This window comes from Palaemon carinicauda, chromosome 30, assembly GCF_036898095.1.
Source record: "Palaemon carinicauda isolate YSFRI2023 chromosome 30, ASM3689809v2, whole genome shotgun sequence".
Lineage (NCBI taxonomy): Eukaryota > Metazoa > Arthropoda > Malacostraca > Decapoda > Palaemonidae > Palaemon > Palaemon carinicauda.
In genome coordinates, this window is record NC_090754.1 from 33,743,720 (window position 1) to 33,761,219 (window position 17,500).

At 35.4% G+C, this 17,500-nt stretch overlaps 1 protein-coding gene across 1 annotated transcript in view; it reads right to left on the minus strand.

The window, feature by feature from the left end:
* LOC137623702 (uncharacterized) overlaps positions 1-17,500 on the minus strand; it is a 468,677-nt gene that overhangs the window by 67,190 nt on the left and 383,987 nt on the right. Inside the window, exon 4 of the mRNA XM_068354528.1 lies at positions 17,046-17,081. The gene's annotated coding sequence lies outside the window, so the exon portion shown is untranslated. The remainder of the gene's footprint in view (positions 1-17,045; positions 17,082-17,500) is intronic.

Below are 17,500 nucleotides of genomic sequence, written 5' to 3' on the forward strand. Positions count from 1 at the left end.
ATGCCAGGTCAGCAATCCTTCCTTTTCAAGGCCGTGTCAACGGGTTCTTGCCACAAAATGTGGAGTCATGGATTTCATCCGTTGATGCCCATTTAAATGCCAAACAAATCGTAGATCCTTTTGTACAATTACAAGAAGCTAAAAGTTTTATAGATTTTTCTAAGGGGGATGCGAGTGCGTATTTAAGAGGTGTTTCATTTCAGGAAGCAGTTACTTGGGATGATTTCAAAGTTAGGTTACGCGCGATCTATGGGGGTGAAGAAGCTTTGGATGTAGTGTTAACGTTACGAAATACACTTAATCAAGCCACTATGAATCGGCTTAATGTTGTTGAGAGAGCAGCTCTCATAGCTGATAGGCTTAACGAATATCAGGACATTTTAGGTAATTCCACTTGGGTTACTAACGATAATATCTCCGTGAAAGATTTTTTACGATTAATGTATTTAACTTGCATGACACTTATGTTGCCTGAAGCTTTAGTGCGGTGCTTTGATAAGAAGTTATTGCCTGCAAGTACGGAATTGGATGTCTATAAACAGATAAAGAAACACATGTCCAAGTGTCCAGATCTCGATCCCGTGTTAACTCAAGTTTTTGCTAAGAATGAAACAAAACCACAAACAGTGAACGTAATTAATAATCCAGTAGCGGGAGTGACGTGTTACAACTGCAAACGTCAAGGTCACATAAGCGCAGACTGTAGAACGAAATTTTGTTCAGTTCACAACACAGGATCACATTCTTATAGTCAATGTTACGCGCGTAAGACACAACAATATCCTAGAAATACACAGTCAATTCCACAGTCAGTTCCATATGGAAATAAAAAGAAAAATCCTCATTTTAACAATAAGAAGAAACAACAAAATGTCAATGCAGTTCAGAGTCCGAAACAAACAAACACTTCTTCAAATATCGCTGAGCCTGGGCCGTCAAACCAGACCTCGCAAAGTCAGCCTAATTTTCAGAATGTGCAGAGCAAAGCAAATACCACATAGTTAACTCTAGAGGGGAAGAGAGTGATGTTGGGTCAAGGTCATTTATGTCAACATCAATAGTATTGAATAATCAATTTAATGTTTTATCAGATAATTGTGAGACAATAGATTTTCCTATGAAACACACGGCCGAATTAAGTAAAACAGTGCATGTTCCCGTAGATTTGCAACGAATTCATACAATAATAAGCCAAAATGAGTTACGGCCAACCTTATATGCTGTAAATTTAGAACACAAATCCTTTACGTTATTTTTTGACTCTGGTAGTCCACGTAATATTATGGATTTGAAGACGCATCATTTGTTGTTTTCGAACTTTCCGATTGAAAAATCAGGAATCAGACTTTCAGGTATAGGAAATAATGAATTAAACGTCATAGGCATAACTCATATTCAGTTCAGAGTCGGTAATCGCACGTTTGCCGATACATTTGTTGTTGTGAAAAACATTAATATGTATCCAGCTGTAATTATAGGATACCCATCTATGGGAAATCAAAACATTATCTTAGCTCCTGCAAAGCACGGCGTGTATATCAAAGGGAAATTCTATAAGTCTTCTAATACTTTAAAGTCAGTTTTGGATAAAAAGGAGACGACAAATGTAACCGTAACGTACGTTGAAGAACCAATAACTTGTCTCACTAGTAAAGAAATAATACACGCGACCCAGCAGAATTCTCGTTCACCCGTAATATCATCTTGCACGCAATATATCGAACCAAACATACCTTCGAATTTAATAGTGCAAATAAAGAAAACACTACCGGGATCTGAAATATTAATCCTTTCCGATACTTTGAAAACCAACGGATTGTCTGTCACACAAGCTATTTATACAGTAGGCTCACATCAGCAATGTAATATCGAAGTCTGTAATCATTTAAGTAACACTTTAGTAATTCACAAAAATCAACATATCTTGGATGTAGAAGTTTATAAACATCGTATTCTTACCGTTGCTGAAATCAATCACTCTCAATCAGTTGCGGATGAATCCCTTTTACGATCTATTAAAAATAAAATCAGTAAGGACATTCAAGACGAAGAAATTCAGCAGAAAATTTTTGGACTTTTAAATAAATATACAGATGTCTTTTCCACTACGGATGGATCCTTAGGAAAAACAGATGTGATCGAGCATCAAATAAGGTTAAAAGACAAACAGAAAATTATATATGTACCCTCGTACAGACTCCCTATGAAATTCCAGAATGAAATAAATGATGAAGTAGGTAAAATGTTAGAGGAAGGAGTCATTAGAAAATCAAATAGCCCTTATAATTTTCCTTTAATAGTTGTACCGAAAAAAGATCGAACATGGCGTATCTGCGTCGACTTTCGTCGTCTAAACGAGGAAACGATCCCTGATCGATTCCCAGTGCCATGTACTGACGATATTTTGTCTTTGTTAGGTCAGAATAAATATTTTACCAGTTTGGACTTACTTAAAGGCTTTCACCAGATATCATTAGAAGAAGATAGTATCCCATACACAGCCTTCAGCACAGCCAGGGGACATTATGAATTTTTACGGATGCCTTTTGGTTTACGTTGTGCTCCTATAACATTTACAAGAATGATTAACATAGTGTTTGGAGACTTGTTAGGGGATATATTGCATGCCTATATGGATGATCTTGTAATCTTTTCCAACACCTTAGAGGAACATCTACGTAAGTTAGAACTAGTACTACAGAGATTAAGACAACATAACTTAAGGGTAAAGATTAGTAAGTGTGAATTTTTCAAAACAGAATTGATATATTTGGGTTTCATGGTGTCAAGCCAAGGTCTTAAAGTAGTCCATGATAAGGTGTCGGCTATACGTAATTTTCCCATACCTACTAATGTCAAGGGAATACAGCAATTTCTGGGTTGTAGTGGATATTACAGGCGTTTTATACGCAACTATTCAATAATAGCCGCTCCTTTAACTGATCTTACGAAGAAGGGCGTAGATTTCATATGGTCTGAGCAACATCAACAGGCGTTTAATACTTTGAAAGATGAACTGTGTAGTTCTCCTATCTTAAAATTTCCTGACTTCGGTAAGGAATTCTTCATTGCAACAGACGCCTCAGACTTAGGAGTAGGAGGGGTATTGCTTCAGCAATATGATAAACAGTTTTTCCCGATAGCTTTCTATTCTCGAAAATTGAGAACTTCCGAAAGTAAGTATGCAGTAATAGACAAGGAAGGACTAGCTATTGTTAATTCGCTAGTGCATTTTAAGTTCATAATTTACGGTTATCCCGTTAAGGTTCTTACTGACCATAAACCACTAACAGAGTTCTTTAAAGGCTTCAATCACAGCCCTAAACGAACTCGGTGGCATTTAATCATTCAAGATTTTGGCGCAAGAATCGGGTATTTACCTGGGAAAGCAAATATCATTGCGGATGCATTATCACGCAACCCCGTGTCATCTTGTAAGGAGTCTTTAGCTGAATTAATAGATATATCAACATCCATGCCTATTGTAAAAACAATATCTGAACAAGAAGATTTAGGCTGGAGTGCTGAATTGTTACAGACTGAGCAAAGGAAAGATCAGAAAATAGAAACAATTATAAATGCTTTGAAAGGCAATCATAAAGAAAAAGAATATATAAAGTATAAGCAGCAGAATTATGTAATCAAAGATAATATTCTGTGTAGGACTGTGACAAGGAAAACCCGCAATACACCACATGTAACTAACGACCAGGTAGTAGTACCAAACTCACTTGTTTCCACTGTCCTGAATTGGTTGCATTCAAATCCATTACATGGACACCCTGGGTTCTCATTAATGTCACAGAAAGCCAAATCATTGTTTTATTGGCATACAATGCTTACAGATATAAAAAGACACATAGCTAATTGTCGCACATGTCAAGAAAACAAAGGGCATACGAAAACACCTGTTAGCTTAGGAGCTTATCCTGTTCCCAATCAACCCTTTGAAAGAATACATTTAGATTTGTTAACAGGATTTTACGAGTCAGACAGAGGGAATAAGCACCTCTTAGTAATTATAGATGCTTTAACTCGATATACAGAACTAATAGCGCTTAAAACTAAAACTGCGATTGAATGCGCTAGGAAGTTTTACGAGTGTTACATTTGTAAACATGGAATTCCACACATGATAATCTCAGACTCGGGTGGTGAATTTAATAATCACTTTCTTATCTCATTGTGTGAATTCCTCAAAATAAAGAAGATCAATACCATGATATATCACCCAGAGTCGAATGGGCTAGTGGAAAGAGCAAATAGGAAGATATTAAATATATTAAGGGTAACACTAGGGGGATCAGACCCCAACTGGGATATTGCAATACCGGCGGCACTGAGTACTCTGAATCATTCATATCATATATCAATTAAAATGTCACCGCATGAAGCATTGTATGGTACCCCAGTTAGAACACCTTTCCATGTATTAACGCCTACAACTAATCTATCAAATCCTTTAAAAGAATGTATAAATGCAAGTATAAGTCGATATGATATCCTTCGAAAGAATTTAGAAGAATCACAAATCATAATGAAAAGGAATCATGATAAAATAGCGAAACCAACTAAAACATATACCGTGGGTGATAACATCTATATTCAAATCAATGTCAGAAAAGGGCTCAACTATAAACTAACACCTAAGTTTGAAGGCCCATTTAACATTTTGGAAACATTAACGGCCAATAGGTTTAGAATTCAAAACGTAGCCCAACCCACGGATGAGAGAATAGTACCATTGTCTCACATAAGAAATTAAAAAGAAGTGAGGAAAAATTTTAATTTTAATTTAAAAGTTTTCTTTTTAATACAGGAGTAATTACATATATTTTTTCTCGTTACAGGTTTCCAAGATGAATTTTTTGTTGTTGGGAGTGATATTGTTCGCTCAGACATTTTTTTCGTATGGGATGAGTTCTAAGACTAAGAATATATATTTTAAATATGGAAATATAGTTGAAAGACAAGAAGACATTTTTGTTACATCAACCAACGTAATTGTCGAAGTGCATATGCAAGCAATTTTTCTTCAAGAGAATGATGTCACTAGCTTAAGAACCGCCATTTCAAGGTTTTCTGCATCATTGGATGAGTTGCATAGGAGACATTTTCATTTGACTACTAAGAGTTTGCTTGGATCAACATTAAAAGTTGCAGAGATGCTATCTGATGACTTAAAAAATAAGACTGGAGAGACAGGATCTTTGGCTTATGACCTTTTGATGTGGACTGTAGGACACGAACAAAAAGAAAGACGGAATCCGTTCATTTATGCTGCATTAAGCATCTTTGGGTCTGTTGCAAGTTTAGGTTTAGGACTTTCCAATCGTCTTAAAATTAGTAATCAAAATAAGAAAATTGAGTTCTTGACTCATAAAGATGACTTGATTATGTCAGAACTAAGGGATCAGTTAGCTTCAATCAATAAAATTATGGATTTGTTAAATGAACATTCAGATAATATCGTTCAAATTATGGAAGTACAGGATTTGTTAGCAACATTAACGTATTATGATTCAAAGATAGATCACATACATAACAGAATTGCACATTTCATTGAGAAATCCAAGGATTATGTAGAAGCTATCACGTTAGCAACTAAAGGTGTATTGTCGCCCCATTTGTTGCCTATACGTTACTTAAAATTAGTTCTGGAGAACACTAGGGATAAACTAGGCTATGTTCCTTTGTTAGACGAACATAGGTTAGAATTTTATTACAGCCTAATTATAGTAAACGTAGATAATAACAAGATTAGGATTACAATTCCCTTTGATTCTTCTGATGCCTGGCAATCTTACAGGATATCACCATTTCCGACTTTCATGACGAATCACTCAAATCCAGTAATATCCAGTTTGACAGGACACGTATTGATTTCCCCAGACAAGGAAACATATACGGTCATTAAAGACTTAAATCAATTAACTCACTGTTCAGACGCAATGGATAGAAAAATATGTACAGCTGACTCATTTGAATTCCGTAAAAACTTGATGGATTCATGCGAGTTAGGTATAGTGCTAGACGGTGCTCTCTCCCATACAAGTGAAAATTGTCTGGATAAGCTTTATCCCTTTGACAATAAAGAATTCAATTGCAGACTAAATAATGGCTCGTGGATACGATACGACAAGGACGGCTTCAATATATCATGCCCTGACGGATCCACATCCTACAACCACATCTTCGTCGCAGCAGATGGCTGTATCGGGACTTCCCCGAATTCCATGGTGACTGGCCTACGGACAATCATCAGAGAACGTGCTTACTTCGCGAACTTCACGTGGACCTCTACAACGCCCGCACTTCCTCTCCCCTATAAAGGAAGTGTGGCGAAACACTTAATGAAACTTACCGAAAAGGACCACCTGTCGCCGACTTACAAAGAGATTCTTCACCCCATAATACTGGCTAGTTTGTGTTTCACGGTGATGATATTTATCGCCGTGAACATCCTTGTTTGGCGTAGGTTACGGCACAGCAAGCAGCTACAAAGGAATGAGTTGCATAGCCCTGACAATACCCCCTATTTAATCCAGTTCAAAGCTGTATGAGTGGCCACCTCATTCGCTAAGGGAGTAATTTGTCAGGAAGATGTTTGTATGAAAAGCTGACTAGTACGCTAGTAATGTGTAATTAAAGAAATTCTCTACATTTGCATTGTTAAAAATACATTTAAAATAACATTTAAAAAAATAAATAAAATAAAAAAGGATATAAATCATTTTTTTCTCTCGGCATCTAATAAAAATATATAAGCCGGAATGTTAAAAAAGAAAAGAGAAAAAAAAAAAAAAAAAGAAAAAATATATATAAGATATATAACAGAATCTATGGGCATCTAATAAAATGTATCAGCCCTATATATAAATATATATATATATATGTACGAAACCGTGGTACGTGTACGTACCAGGAATTCGTATTTGTGCACTGAATATTGAGTATCTTGTTTCTGACAAAGGTAACAATTATTCTTTATCAAGTTACCGAATCATTTGTAAGTCAGAATTTGTTTTGTTTTTTGGTACCATGTAATCATTTGCTAGCAATGTACCATATATATGATCTTGGTTTTATCATGCATTTTTCTTTTTGCTTTGGTAATATCTTTTTTGTATGCATTATTGTTATTAGTTTTGATGTGCCTATTTGGACATTCGTCCTCAGTTGGATATAGCTAGTTTTGAACATTGAGTGATACGTATGTCCAGTCACACCTAATAACCATGTTTCGGCTTGTTGTTAAATTTTTGTAAAAAAATTGAGATAGCTGGCCGAGCTTATGTAATATTTAGAATAGTAATATTACATGTTTAAAACAAATGACGTAATATGTCATGTTGGTTGGAAGAGCTGGCCGTGAGATTTGCTATGGTCAACTCAAATTGTGTACAGGATGTAAGATGCTAAGTTGTCATTCTTTCTTAGTGTCAACACATTAACTCTTCGTGTGAAAGTTTGTGACGTCACCGGATGCAGGTGTCTTCCGATTCCGTCACGTGTCTAAAGTAAACCAAGCATACGATATCTGTGATATCGATAGTTTAGTCAGTTCTTATCTAAACTTCACCAGAATTGGTCATGTGGACCAACACAGCTTCCTCCAGTGATGGAGATGTTTAACTCAGTTGTTTATATACAATAAAACTTAAAAACCACCAAGATGTGTTCAATAAACCATCTAAATACATCTGAAAACAACTCATACTCAAATGTGTGCTTAAGACAGTAGCACACCAATATATGTAGGTCACATTGCGCGAAAGAATTGCTAGTCACGAACAATTCCATTAAGGCGGCTCTATCGGAAATGGCCGTCAATACTTCGTAAAACTGCTAGGACCATCAAAATCTCAGTTTCTCTCCATTTAGGATCAAGTTCTCTATCTGGGGTATTCATCTTATTAATTTAATTAATTAGGGCACAGGAAGGTTTGGGGCTTAAATAGTTGAGTTTTTATGTAGAAGGGTTATAACAAACTATTTAAAGTCACACATTCCAATACTACCCTTGAAAAGGACTGCTAATGCAGAGTTGGTAAGTGGGACGAGCTCTTGCTGTCCCCCCAAAAAGCCCCACTTGCCAGAAAACCACCAAGCCTCTGGTGGTCAAGTTCATGTAGCAGGGGTAACAGCATAAAGTGAAGTTGCGAAAGGCGGGTCACTGGTGAATGAAAATCGCTCAGTCAGGCAGAAGTAATTCATTAAGGAGGAATAAACCTTGGCAAATGGGAAGGAAAAGGCTAAAGGTATTTTTTTTACAGGCTTAGCTATGGCTAGTCATGTTACAGAGACAGAGGACAAGTGTGTCACACATTACCAGGCCACATTGGCACTGGTTGCAGACATATTTTGCAATTCCGCATTTGGCTCAAAATCAGCTATAGATCAGGTTTGATATACAAAAGGCTATATAATTAACCCATAATATACATGACAAGTTATGTCAGCATGGGAGAACCAAACCATGGACAACAGGTCTTTCAGTGTTATTCTGATTATGTACAGGTCGCAAGAGATTTAAATGATAGGGATTAATGATGGAAACTATTAATAGCACTATTTTAGGTTTAAGGACACTGTAGCGTTCCATAAATTGTATAAAAATCCCAATTAAACGAATTCATAATTTCAACGCCGAGTTGCAACCGCGATACACCTCCTCCCGCCCATACCCTCTTCGGTATTTGCCACTGGCTGTTCCTTTTACCTTAACCCAAATTTTCACCAATAGCAGGTTTTAATAATTCCATGTGGTTACAATATGTTTTTCTTATTCTTAATGTGATTTATCACATTTTTAGCTAAAATAAGTGAAAATTTACAAAATTATGTAGCATGCATCCAAAAACAGACTCCTGTCGTTGACTTCGACACGTGTTGTTATTGAATTTAGACTTCCCATCACAATACTTTATAATCTCTATTCGTTAACACATTTTAATTACAAAATATATCTGACGGAAAAATTTAAGTTAGTAAATAAGTTTCGATTTACATTACTTGGTAATTACTTGAAAACAATGATGCCATTTGAACAAAATACTTCCAACCAATCAGCTATTTGGAAACTTTTCCGAGCTAAAAGGACACCCCTGTGAGTGAGTGCATATCTGCCTCATTAAATGGAATGAGTATAGTTAGTTTAGCCTCAGGAGAACAGGAATGAGGAGATCGAGTTTCTCATTACTCTGCTTACTGTCAAACATATCAGCCAAAAGGGTACCCGAACTTTCGCTCGGACGAATAGGAGATGGACATTGTCCACTTCTCTTCCTTATGTTTATCATCTGTCCAATCAATCAGGAAATTATAAATATATTGAACAGACCATCGACTACCTGTTATTTGGTGCATAAATCTAATAATCTGGCATGTTAAAAAAAGAGGACAAAAGAAAATCTTGAAAAAAAATAATATAGATCACGAAGACATAATAGTAATGAAAATGACCTTGTTCCAAATAGTTCTTGTTACAAGTGTGCAAAAGATCTACTAGTAACACAGGAAACTATGAATGAATCGGAAAATATTTTTACAGTAAACAGGATTATCATTCTTCATCCTTTTCTCGTTCTTTTATTCACTCAAATAACAACCGTTTCACTCTAATTAGTTTTACTTGTACGAAGAAACAATGCTAATGTTTACAGACAACTGTATACAAAATTGAATTAGTATAAATGACGCAATTCCGCCGTTACTTTCACAGTTTCTTTATCAATAGCTCTTCTTTGCCTTTATGATATCTCTGTTACTAGCAATTTTATAGGGCCTACTGCATTCTGTAAGTACTATTTCAGGACCTGATCCGCTGAACTTACAATGTCCTTCCATGAGTTTTAAAGATCACCCATAAATGGCAGAGGGAAGGGACAGTGAAAATGTCCTAGCAGGAAAATGCCCTAGAAACTGACCATATAATAAATATGATCAGCGCCCAAGCCACCTCTCCACCCAAGCTAGGACCAGGAATGGCAAGGCAATAGCTGCTGATGACTCAGCAGGTAGGCCTATACAGTAGGCCCTCCTTAGCTCACAAGGAGGGTGAGGCTACAAACACTACAAAACTGTTAAGCTTCGAGTGTTCTCCTTAGTTACAAATTTTCTTATTCCTATCCTCTGGCATCGAACCTTTGTTTTTTATCTCTACTGTCACTTCTTTTCAAGGACAGGATCGAAAAGCATATTGGGTACAACAATTGATTACTCTTAACTATCAAAATCTTTTATATTCATTTGGTTGGAAATACGTCGATGTATGTAGCTTTACAATTAGATGTGTAACTATGTATAAAGTTACTGTGTTCATTTCTAGCATTTTGAGTCCAATCCGACTATCAGAGGTAAATGTTTAATTCTGTATCTACGTTGTACTGAAGTATAAGCCCGTCTGTCTCATTAAATCTACCATGACAGTAAGTTACTTTTCAAGCAAAGTGAACTCGATATAAGAACTTGTTTATTCACATTTATCACGTTTCTTTCTTAATCGTTAGTTCTACTTTCATGTTCAATAATTAATATATCTCACGCCTTGTGCTTGAGTGAGTTTGTGTTTATGGGCTCTTTAGTGTAATTTAATCAATTTACATCTATTTCTTAAAATTTTTTCAGTCATTTTACGTGATAATGTTTTTGAAATATAGAGCTTCTAAGCATGTTCATTTACACTGGAGATTTGTTTTATTTTTAACCCGTTTACTCCCTTAACAATTGATGTAAATCCATTAATATCAAATTATCTGGAGACAAAATAGAAAGGCACACCAATTCCTTTAATGGTACATTTGGGTATTCTCATGTAAATAATGTAATCTCAATGAAATAGAATAGTATAGACGATTCCTCGAATCTCAGAAGGTTTGTCAAAAATTAAAATGATGCAAAGAAACATCTAGATTTTAAATCGACAGATTAATTCAGCTATAATTTTTACGCTAAATTCTTGGCTTTGTGTCAAAACACGTATTATAGTTTTTGGCACTATTACAGCTTGTCTTTTGAAGCTTCATCCTCTTTGCAAAAAGAAGAACTTTACAACTCGGCCTAGATTTGGCTCTTCGTCTTTTACTATAGTCTTGAGTTGTTTTACCTTTCACCCATCAGCAGTTCTATCTCTTGGCATTTGGCATTCCTTTCTCTAGCCTTTTAACTCATTGCTTTTAAAGTGGTTTAAGTCCTTAAAGATGGTTCTTGATATATACATTTAACTACTTTGGCTTCATTTTTCTGTGTTCTTCCAAATACTCGCCATTTACGTGTGCACAGCTTTACAGTTCGTGTCTCCCCATGTACTAAGTCTTGCTCATATAATGAAATGCCCCTAAAATGCGGCTGACTGAATTCATCCTTTTTTTCCCCCTGTTTCCATACTTTTCTTCCCGAGGGAGGGACGTCTTTCGAAAACAACCCACCCAACAAAATTTAGCGGATTAGCTCCCCCCCCCCCTTCTCTGGACGTCATATGATTAATGAAACCGAAGCGAAGGCCACAGCCGCTGTGTTAATTTCTTGGGGGATTCCTTCGTCCTTAGCAGCTGAGGCAGCAGTATCCAAGGTTTAAAGAATGAATAGACCACCTTCGTTATCACTATTATTTTGGAGGAGATATAAAGCTCGTCTCTCTCTCTCTCTCTCTCTCTCTCTCTCTCTCTCTCTCTCTCTGTCTGTGTGTGTAAAATATTATTTTTCATAATCGTTACATATAGATTTATTCACCCATAGCTTCTACAATGAAATTAATATTCTCTATTTCGGTCACTATTCCGCAAATATGGAAAATAAATCGACTCTCGTTTTCCATTGGCACAATAAATAGGCGAAGAATGGGAAGCGCGTCCAGTTGACGATTAGACAAAAAGATGAAAGTCCCCTCATTAATCAGACAATTCACATCTACCCTCATCATCCAAATCACCATTGAAACCATCATTATCAGGCTTAGTCTTGACAATCATCATCAGCATTCTCATCATTATCGTCGACATTATCATCGTTATCATCTTATGCATGAAAATTGTTACTAACAACATTTTCATCATTACCAGTATTAGCATTACCAATATCATCATCGTCATCATCATTACCAATATGATCATTATAATTTTTTTCCCTTAGGACCAATTGTATTAGGTGTTTTCTTAATATAAATTTGTGATGTTTGCGTAAAACATTGCATATCATCATCATTTCCCTGGTAAACAGTAGATTTTCTCATTAATGTTCACATTTCCCTAAGGATATAATTTTCTTAATCTTTTATCCCACCGCTGGAATACGTAAATGATATCCTGCTTTCCTTTTCCAACATATGAATACTTCACGAATATTATTCGTTGGGTCTTCGGGTGAAAAAAAAAATAAAAGTGAACAATACCAAAAGAAAATAAAAAAGTAATGGTATTATTTTTTTTTTTTTTGAAAAGAGATTATATCTAAAGTGATTTCAACTCGCCTGCTACCTGGAAAAGCAAATATTTTCACCCAATTTTGGAGGGGAAGAGAGAGAGAGAGAGAGAGAGAGAGAGAGAGAGAGAGAGAGAGAGAGAGAGAGGAAATAGCGATGCTGTGTCACAAGGATCAAATCCCTCAGACCAAAATATATTCCCTGAAATATATCAAAATTTTGGTTTATATTCCATTGTGAGTGACTAACTGGGTTGGGGGCCGCGGCTGTCTGACTGGACTTAGTTTTCCAGAACAGTGACAACTGACGGGATCACATCAGACACGTGTAACAATTTTTCACGGGTGTTGGGGGACCTTATCAGATTATCAAATGTTCGGGAGAAGATAAGTTATTTTTTGATTGGTTAGAACTGGTAATGTATTTTTCTTGAAAAGTTACTCTGTTAACTGCATCAAAATGATGACAGACATTGAATTTCAGCGTTCATTCAGGAAACAAGAATGCATTTATGTATAAAATTAGATATGTATTTCCTTGAACACCCTCTTACTTCTGCAGGGGAAATTAAAGTTTGATAATATCAATCGTGATGAAAATTCTTAAGATGGCTCTTAATTCAACGTGTAACTACTAGAGGTTACATTCATTAAATTAATGAATTTAAAAAGGTTTTAATCTCAAATTGGAAAATGTATAAAGTTGTCAAGTTATTTGAAGACTGAACTTTTATTCTAAGAATTTCCACAAGAAAAAACTAAGGAAAAAGTAATTCCTTTATTAACTTTAATACGCATTATTTATCATTTACTTAGAAAAAGTCAAACACTTCAGGTATTGGTACTAAATTCTCTAACAAATCCAGTTCCATAAGATTATATATAACATTAGCCAAGACAAAATAGCCTATGGCAGTATGTTCAGTAGCCATGAAAGCTCAGTTATCAGTACAAATGTCGAACAACCAACTCATAGGATCATTCTTTACTGTGGTGAGCCACCACAGCAAGGGCATCCTTCATTTGTTCAAATATTTTCATATTCTAGAGCCAGATTTTAGAAAATAAAGCAGTAGTACACACCTCTCGTGAAACTGTAGACAATACAAAAATAGCTACTGAATTACATGAATTATTGTACATTAACTTCCCACCATCCTTCCAAGCAAGAGGAACCCAGCACAAAGTACTACTGATGAGAAGTAGAGGGACACCAAAAAGTAAAATACTGTCAAATTTACTAACAGAATAGAACTGTTCAGATTCTTCATTGATGCAATGACTGGAATGATTGCAAATGATTAAATCATTCTTACAAAAAAAAAAAAAAAAAAAAAAAAAAAACCTTTTCACGTGTCAACCTAGGGAGTTGGTTTCTTGTAACCAGGAAGGAGACACATCATTATTCTTACATGTCTTGCATGCATTAAGGGAAATATACTAATGATTGGAGAGAATGTCACCAACAGTATGATTATAACCATTAAGAGTGGAGAAAATGCGAGTAGTGTCATGCAAGACAAATGTGTCAAGTTTTAATGGAGAAGGGCATGATATGGACTGTATTCCGAGAAGCTTCGGCTACCTCTGAAACTTGAGTCAATATCAATCTGAAATAGATGAGCCTAACCCATTGATTCTAGAAAGATATGTGGTTCTGCTGTACCCTACTGTGGGTCAGATACTAATGTTTCCAAAGGGGAGACAACGCTTCATCTCCTTACTCGAAAGCAGAGGTCATGAGTTAATCCCAACAGCATAAAGTGCACTGAAAGAACGTGTCAAATGTGCTTCTTATCAAGCAAAATATATTTGAGAACAAATTATTGTTAGCCAGCTAGAATTTCAATGTCCTTCCAAGATAAGAGGAATTTTTTTTTAAGTCGTCTGGACTTTCCTCTCACCTGTTTCTAAAAGCTCATGGAAACGGAAAAAATGACGATGTAACACAATGTTATGGATTAGACTGGATTTATATAATTCATGCCATAGGGCCAGACACTGAGGCCAGGGAAGCTATTCAGCACTGGGGTACAACGAGGGGAAAACCCCGCTAGTGAATTATGAAGTAAAAGAAAAAATGTGCTTGATAGCATGACGGAATAGAATGGGTAAAAATGGAGAGAGAGAGAAAAAAAAAAGAGAATAAGTGGGTACGAAATCGGTGCAACTATAGTGTACCGTGTGAGGATGCACTTTAAGCACCATTCACCTACGGGGAGACTACATATCATGGTGGTAATCTGGTCACCATCTTTAAGGTTTGAATTATATAAATCTAAAGTGGCTAACATATTTTTCTTTAAATCTAATAAAGGATATATACTTCAGTAAAATTTTGTGCTGAACGATTATATATATTTCTTGCTAGAAAAAAAGAAAAAACACAACCCGAGTGGAGGTAACACTAAGCAATCTGCATGTGAATAGGTCACGAAAAGTTATGTTCCCATTATATCTTTCAAAATATAATCAATTGATGGTAGTCACGATTTCTTTTAATAAAATTTTCCCAAAAAATCAACCCAATGAAGAACACGATGATGATAATAATTGTGGCGAATACTTAGTTTAACGACACTATTATCCATAATGCACACATAGAACCACTCTCAAAGGTCATTAACTTGCAAATATAACTTCTAGGGAATAAAATGCAGTTCTCCCAACGCATAGTTTTCATTAATTACATTGCACTGGTGGTTACAACTACCTGTAGAAATTTAGGCGTGATAATTCGCCAGCAGTCATTTCTTTATGTAATGATGAAATAATCTGGATTAGAAATTACCCTTAAAAACCGTAATTCTAATCGGAACATCTCCGTAAAGATATACTGACCTCAATCTTATTTTAGTAAAATACAGGCGACCGTAAATTTTATCCTACTTTATTACCTTTTACGGGTTGGTGATCGTATTTTAAAACGGTAAATGCCAGGCATATTTATTCCAGTATTTTTATAGTTTTTTCTACTGCAATTTTTTTTTAGTGTACGATATGAAGTGCTCTATGCCATGTTGCGAAGCTAACAAAATAATCGAGTGATAAGGACACTTAGGGCGTTTTCTTAGATGCCACTTTGCCTGCTCATTATTATTAAGTACAATAAATAATCCTATTAAATTAATTCCCACATATAAATATTTACAAAGGATTTGAGTTGATTTAGTTGACTGGCCAGACAGTACATTGTATCTCTCGCTCTCTGGTTAGGGCTAATTTTTTCTTTGCCTACACACATTTCTTGTAGTTTATTTATTCCCTTATTTCCTTTCTACCAATTTTACCCTTTCCTCACTGGGATATTTTTCCCTGTTGGAGAGAGAGAGAGAGAGAGAGAGAGAGAGAGAGAGAGAGAGAGGCAGGATTGTTTGATTCACTGACCTGGCCAACAATCTACTCTTAAAGGTTCTCCCGTCTTGGGTTCTCCATTGCCAACTCAATAGAAAACTGGAAGTGGCCACCTTTTAGTTTTCTGTTTCGTTATTAGTGGGAAACTTGCATAACCCTGTCTGGCCCATTTATTGTTTCCCTAAAAGCATATTCGACGACTTAAATATAAAAAAAAAAAAAGGTTTCTCTTCATTATATCATCGTTAGCCTTAATGTATGTGATAATTGAAGTAAATTTCAGGTTCTTTAATATGCACTACCAATAAAAATTTTGTAGCCTTTTGATTGTATACATCGCATATCATTATTATTCTAGGTTTTAGTTTTCCATTTTGTATCGTCTCAGTACCATCAACCATTGTTTGCATCTTAATTACTGTTTATCTCTAAAGATATCATCAGCAATATTGACAACAACATTTCCATTTGAAGTTGACCTAGTATTAAGAATTGATATACCTTCCCATGCCCTTTCAACATAATATTTCCCGTGGCTCAACTTATTGTAAATTTGTATACATCTAGTTATAGTTAGAAACTTTCGAAATATAAGGAGTAATTTTGCTGTCTCAACAATATGTAATTATAATATCAACTCGTCGTGAAGAACTCCGCCAGAATCACGACATTTTCGGTGATTAAAAAAAAAATATAGCTTCAAGCAAGTAGTACAATAAGGAGGGAAATGGAACTTTTACTTGCTTCGTGAGTGAAATAATTAAGATGATGTCATATATGAGAGAGAGAGAGAGAGAGAGAGAGAGAGAGAGAGAGAGAGAGAGAATGGTTGGGTTCTACTCTCGGTCTGCGGTGGCTCACAACACTTGCGAATTACCTTCTTTTTAAATCGAATATTGTTGGCTGACCGCTTTCCGTAATTGTTTATTACCGTTCCGATAAAAAAACACACGAGAGCATAACGTTTAATCAAGATGCGGATATCTGTTTAAAATGTATCACCGAAAGACATTTTTTTTTTCAGATTTAGATACCAGCGTGGAAAATTGCCACTAGGACCCACATTAGGATTACAAGGTATCAGACATTGTCTCCTGGTTGGGATGGCCTGGAACTTATAAATAGAAAATAAATTCCCCTCACGAGTTATTTTACAAAAAACGCCTACATAACCTGATAATTTGAAGTCAGATAACCTACAACAATAAAAATAACAACTTTGCAAAGGTTTATCGTTTGTCCCAGTCTAAAGGAAATTGTGCATCACTTACCTGGCATTACTCTGTACCCGCTCTCAGTTCCGTGATCTAAAAAGAGAAGGATTCAATTATCAGACTTAGAAAATATAAAGATTATAACAGAAGCAATTAATCTTTGTCTTTTATGCTAGAAAGATGATATAGGTTAAGATGGGTACATAAAGGATAAGGATCAGAAATAAAATTTAGTTTAGATCTTAGACTATGAAATGATAAAAGTAATCAAAAAGGAAATTGAAATTTATATATATATATATATATATATATATATATATATATATAATATATATATATATATATATATATATATATATATGAAATACCAAGAGCAGTCATTAAAACAATACACACAATAAAACAGTAGCTTACCCCCGGTTAACTCTTATGAAATTTGTTATATTGCTAAAGATGTAATAATGTGCATAATTATGAATTCTATACAACTTCCTTTTGAAGTCACAGATTAT